Source organism: Microtus ochrogaster, chromosome 5, assembly GCF_000317375.1.
Source record: "Microtus ochrogaster isolate Prairie Vole_2 chromosome 5, MicOch1.0, whole genome shotgun sequence".
Taxonomy (NCBI): Eukaryota; Metazoa; Chordata; class Mammalia; order Rodentia; family Cricetidae; genus Microtus; species Microtus ochrogaster.
In genome coordinates this window covers 35,178,034-35,183,602 of record NC_022012.1, presented here as the reverse complement: position 1 = coordinate 35,183,602, position 5,569 = coordinate 35,178,034, and the positions used below count along the sequence as shown (strand labels likewise).

The 5,569-nt window shown below is 42.8% G+C and overlaps 1 long non-coding RNA gene across 1 annotated transcript in view; it reads right to left on the bottom strand.

The window, feature by feature from the left end:
- Window positions 1-5,569, bottom strand: part of LOC113456059 — a 56,682-nt gene that overhangs the window by 36,593 nt on the left and 14,520 nt on the right. Inside the window, exon 2 of the long non-coding RNA XR_003376928.1 lies at window positions 1,555-1,664. This is a non-coding gene — a long non-coding RNA (uncharacterized LOC113456059). The remainder of the gene's footprint in view (window positions 1-1,554; window positions 1,665-5,569) is intronic.

Genomic DNA, 5,569 nt, shown 5'->3' with positions numbered 1-5,569 from the left:
AGGGAGGAAGGAAGGAAGGAAGGAAGGAAGGAAGGAAGGAAGGAAGGAAGGAAGGAAGGAAGGAAAACCAAATATACAATGTGATTTCACTCTACCCCATCTGGGTATCTACATTAAAAACAAAATAAAAGAGCAAATAAGACGTGATGATGAAATTATAAAAAAAAAAGTGGAATCTCTAGTAAGTGTGAAATAGAGCAGTTATTATGTAAATCCGGGGTGGAAGCTCCACAAATTAAAAATACAGGGACTGTTTGTTCTCTCAATTCCACTTCTGGATATTTCTCCAAAAGAAGTGAAACAATGAAGTCATGAAGTAACTGGGCACCCATATTCACAGCAGAATTATTCTCAGCCAACAAAAGAAGTTGAAGAAACCACAGGTCCAGGGGCAGGTGAGTGGAGATTTGAGACATGATATATAAACAAAATGAAATATTGTTCAGTCCTAAAAAGTGAAAAGAAAAACTGTGGTATGTCTTATGGTGAGGTTGGACCGGAAGGACATTATGCTGAGAGACAATAAACCAGTCAACAGATAAGTGATCCACTTCGATGAGATAAGTAAGCCAGTTCAAACGCATAGGGAGAGAGAGCAGAAGGGTGGCTGTCCACGTCTGGGAAAAGAGATCGGAGAGAGGAATTATTGTTTAATAGCCACGGTCAGATTTGCCGGTGAGAAAGGCTCAGTGGATGGCTAGTGAGGATGGTAGCTCAATGACATGGATGCATTTAACACGGCTAAACTTATTATCTGAAAATGGCCAAGATGGTAACTTTTGTATTAATAAACACACACATTAGAATTGTCATCATCGTAGCTTCAAATGAAGACAAAATAGGTCTCCAGAGACCAGCCAATGCTATAAGAACTCACACCAGAGACACAGGAAAACCCTCCCAGGAAAGATATCTCAAGTCAATATGATCTAGAAGAGACAATTCAGGGAATAAGGTGTTCACTCATAACCAAATCCTTAATTGCCACATAAAAGACAAGTGCATGGCAGGTATCTGTAACCCCAGCAGGGCCGGAGCAGGCAGAGCAGGTAGACACTCCCCACAGAAGATGCCTTAGTACTAATGTAGCTGGATTAATGAGCTCCAAGCTGAGTGAAGAAGACACACTGTTTCAAGGAACAAGGCAGAGAGTATGGCCTCTATCCAGGCACAAACATATAAACACGCACACGACACACACATACACACACACAAGCACACCAATGTGAAATTATGCTATAATATGGGTAATAGGAAGCCATCCTGAAGAATGATGACTGAGCTCCTGCAAGTCTTCCCTAAAGACCAAGGTTCTGTCTAGAGCTTGAGAACCCAATACTGCTAAATTCCTTCACTTAAAGAAGACACTTTAAGTGCCCTTTCAAATAGAATAGAAGCATTGGGACAGATAAGCATGTCATCTATCATTGAGTTTTGCTTCCGGTTGCTGAGAGGGTATGCTTCCTGTCTCCTGGAAGAACCATGAGGAACAGGTCAACACGGAAGCTGTTCGGTTTTGAAAGCAAATGTTAACTTCTGGAAAAAAACACTTACCAATTTCTTTGCACCTAAGAACTACTGAGAGTCTCAGCTGTTCAGCAATAGGCAGATCTCCTGAAGAGCCATAGTCTCAGAAAGATGAGGCAAGTCCGAGGTAGGATTCACTAAGAGTGAACACAAGAAAGCCGAGTCACCTGGAGTAGGGGTACGATGACTTCAACAAGACCCCAGCATTCACATATGCCATCTTATACATCGGTGCCCTTAACAAGCTATTCCTTGTCCCCAGTATTTAGCTAACTCCCTTGTATATCTTCCTTATGCCAAGTGCTCTGCTGGGCTTCCGGGAGCCAGATGCAGCCTCTGTGTAAATGTAAGAAATTGTTAATGAAAACTTTTCAAGACCACAACATAGGCTACATTTGGGGTTGGTGTGCCTGTATGCATGGAAGCATACATTTCTCTCAGGACACTATTGTTAGGTGAGACAGTGAAAATTGACAGAAAGGAAAAGACAATCAAGTCCCACCCCCTACTGTATGCACTTCGTTTTGCTGAGAAGGCTGTTGGCAACCCATGATCCCTGACACCTGGTCTCTGGACTTGGTTGCAGCCCAAAGTTGAGGTTGAGATCACAGGCTCCCATTCCTGTTCATGCTGTGATCCTCCCGGAGCAGCATTTCCCATCCCCTGGCTTCAGAGGCCACAACCCTTCCTTTGATCAGGAAGGCAAGGCGCCAGGCAGTGTAAATGGCAAAGGCAGTCAACGCCAGCCTCCCAACTGCAAGGTTGGCTGTATTGTCTTTACAAATGAGAAATGACATATCACAATGATTACACGGCTCCGACAGACCTCACGGCCTGCCATGCTGGTTCAGTCTAAATCACAGACTGATTCAGACACCCAAACAAATTAACACATGTTTCCCGGTGATGCAGAATTGTGTCTGGGTGTATGTGTGTGTTCATACCACTATACAACCGCATCACCAATTAAATATTTATCAGACTTCCATTGACCTATGAAAGTCATCATCCACCAGCCCTCAGAGCATCATGGCTGGCTGGTTTTAAAAGCTAGTCTGCAGCCTTGGTCAGCGGAACACATTAAACCTTCCCTGTGAAAAGCTCTTGCTATCTTTTGAACTGGATCCATAGCAGGGCTGAATGAAGCTTTTAGAACCAGTGAGAACCAGATGGCCCTCCAAGATCATTTTTGAATGTTTGGATCTGAGTCATTTGTATGCAGAAGGCTTCACAAACTAGCAATCTGGGTGGCAGGCTCCAGGCTGGGTCCAGCTTTCCAGACAGCCCATCTTTGCCTACAATTGAGAAGACAATATTGTAAGGTTCCACAAAAATATTGCAGCATTTATCTATATGTGTAGCATCAAATACATGAAGTGTCCCTGTCAGGCTGTCATTTCTACGGGCATTCTCACAACTCCTCCTCCTCCCTCCTCCTCCCCCACCCCGTTCCTTTCCCTTGTCTCCATGCCACCTATCATTTTTCTTTTATCGCAGGCACGGAGCCAGCTTTGTGAACCAGCCAGCAGAGGGTACTACGTTACTGGTGCAATAACCCAAGCCACAACAAATGCTGGGCTGAGATTTAGATTAATTCAAATGGGCTCCGCTCGGTTTGTGTTCTGGGAATTCCTCATTTGCAAAGGGAAGGCTGTGGGATGGAAGAGAGGAAAATGAAATTGATCCACAAAGCCTGCTCGTCTGAGAGGAAAGGCGCAGGTCTCAGCAAGAGGCCAAGGGGTGGAACAAGCCCAGGTTCAAAAGTGGGAAGTGATCCAAATTAAGGGGCGAGCTTAAAAGCCTCTAGGCATTTACCGTAGAGAAAAGGAAACTTACAACCACACAAATATCAGCTCATGGATATTTATTGGAATCTTATTTACAGTCACTCCGAGCTGGAAGCAATCAAAATGTCCTGTAATTCATGAATGGAAGACCAAGTGCAATATTGTTATACAATGGAATATCGTTGAGCTATAAAAACAAATAAATTCTAGCTGGATGTTGTGGTTCAAGCCTGTAATCCCCACACTCAAGATGCTGAGGCAGGGGATCATCGCGAGTTCAAGGTCAATGTGGGTGAGTAGCAAGGATCTGTCCAAACAATAATGAAATAAGTTATTGACACATACAGCAACATGGATGAGTCTAAAAGACATTGTATTGAGAGGAAGAAGCCATTCCCTACCTCTCCAAAATGTTATATTCTCAGGAGTCCATTAGTAGGCTATGCTTGCAAATCTGAGGCTGTGGGGATAGGACACGACAGAGGTATATGACTACAAAGCAATGATGTGGGAAAACATTTTGGAATGACAAGTGTTATCTGTACCCTGCTCTGGGTGACAAATCTAAACATGAGTTAAAGCCATCAAACCATAGTCTAGGGAATATAAGTTTCATTTTACGCTAATTTTAGAATCAGTGTTTTTAAAGAAAAAAATTAATGTGTGTTTAAAATGACTGCTACAAGAACAAAGAGATATAACCTGAGGACAGGATTAGATAAGCAGATACTTAGTGAAGTCCGGGGCTTGAGAGAAGGGAGCTGTTAACTCAGTGTTGAATGCTTATCTGGTAGATGCAAGAACCTGTTTTGCATCCCCAGCACTGAACGTGGAAAGATGACGGTGTGTGTAAGGTGTGTTTGTAACCATCTCCAAGAGTATGCAGACAGGCAAAACATGGAAGGCCAGAGTGGAACTGAACCGAAACAGAACAGGTTGACAAGAACCAGATAAGATGAGACTTCCCATGGCCGACTGGTAGATATGCATAGTAGGGTCACACCGACTCTAACAACTTGGGCTGAAGGGTCCAGATGAGCCATCCGGTCCCATATGGTGGTGACAGAGCAAGGACGCCACTGTGGCCAACAGTCACTATTGGTGCAATGCCAGTGTCTGCTCAACCTTAGAACCAACATCCATGAGAGCATAAAACAGCCTTCAGGGATTTCGCTCCCTGACTCACTAGTAAGAATGGCTCATTAGTTTTGGGCAGGAACTCAGGTGACAGAGCAAGTAGCCAGAAAATTTGGAATAATCCTCTCACTGCCAGAACAAGGAGCCTGGGGCAGCCGACCTGTATAGAGCTTGTGAGAAGTCTCATCCCCAGACTGTTGTTAGGTCTTACAGCTAATCTGTTGTCTAGTTTGGGATAATGTTTCTTTTTCTTTTCTGTCATAAGAAGGAAGATGAGACTCTATTTCACATGTATAGAGAGTGGAACAGGTGATCCCCCTGCACCCCAGTGGCATCCACATTAAATTCCCTGTGTCATTCAACCTTTTAGTCCTTGTTGGGATTGGTCTTAGATGAATTGGTTATCAATATCTGTGTTGGCTTCCTCCTTAGTCAATGGTGAGAAGATTCACTGAAAAAAAAAAAGTAGGCCACAGGTTTTTACCTACCAAATGTCCTCCAGTGCCTATCTATGGTGTTTATTTTTGTCTAACTCTGGGGAGCTCAGAGGAGAGAGAACTGACTTACAACTAATGTATGTGGATTTCTCATCTCTCACAATATGTGAGAATAGTCTTATTAGAAAAGCTGAGATCTGGGTATAGGTTCAGTTTTGATTTTAATTCTATATGAAACTGTGTCTTTCTCTTTGTTTTTCTCTTCATTTCTTCTACAAAGGGAGCTGGTTAGGTCAGACTATCAAATCTGACATTTTTACACCTCTGTATTTAATCCTAAGTATAAGTGGGAAATCATTAAGTTGATATGCAAAAGAATTGATAATTTCAGTTAAATTCAAGAGTTCTGAGAGTCCGCTCTTCTTAGACAGCCAGTTAGGAACTAAAACACTAAAATAACCAAAAAAAAAAAAAAGAACAACTTTGAAATTCATACAGTAGCACAAAGGGCCCCAGATAACCAAAGCAATGCATTGTTCTGAACAAAAAGGATATTGCTGGTGGTATCATCATACTTGGTTTCAAACTATTCTATAGAGCTGCAGTAATGAAATCAACACACACACACACACAGAGAGAGAGAGAGAGAGAGAGAGAGAGAGAGAGAGAGAGAGAGAAAGA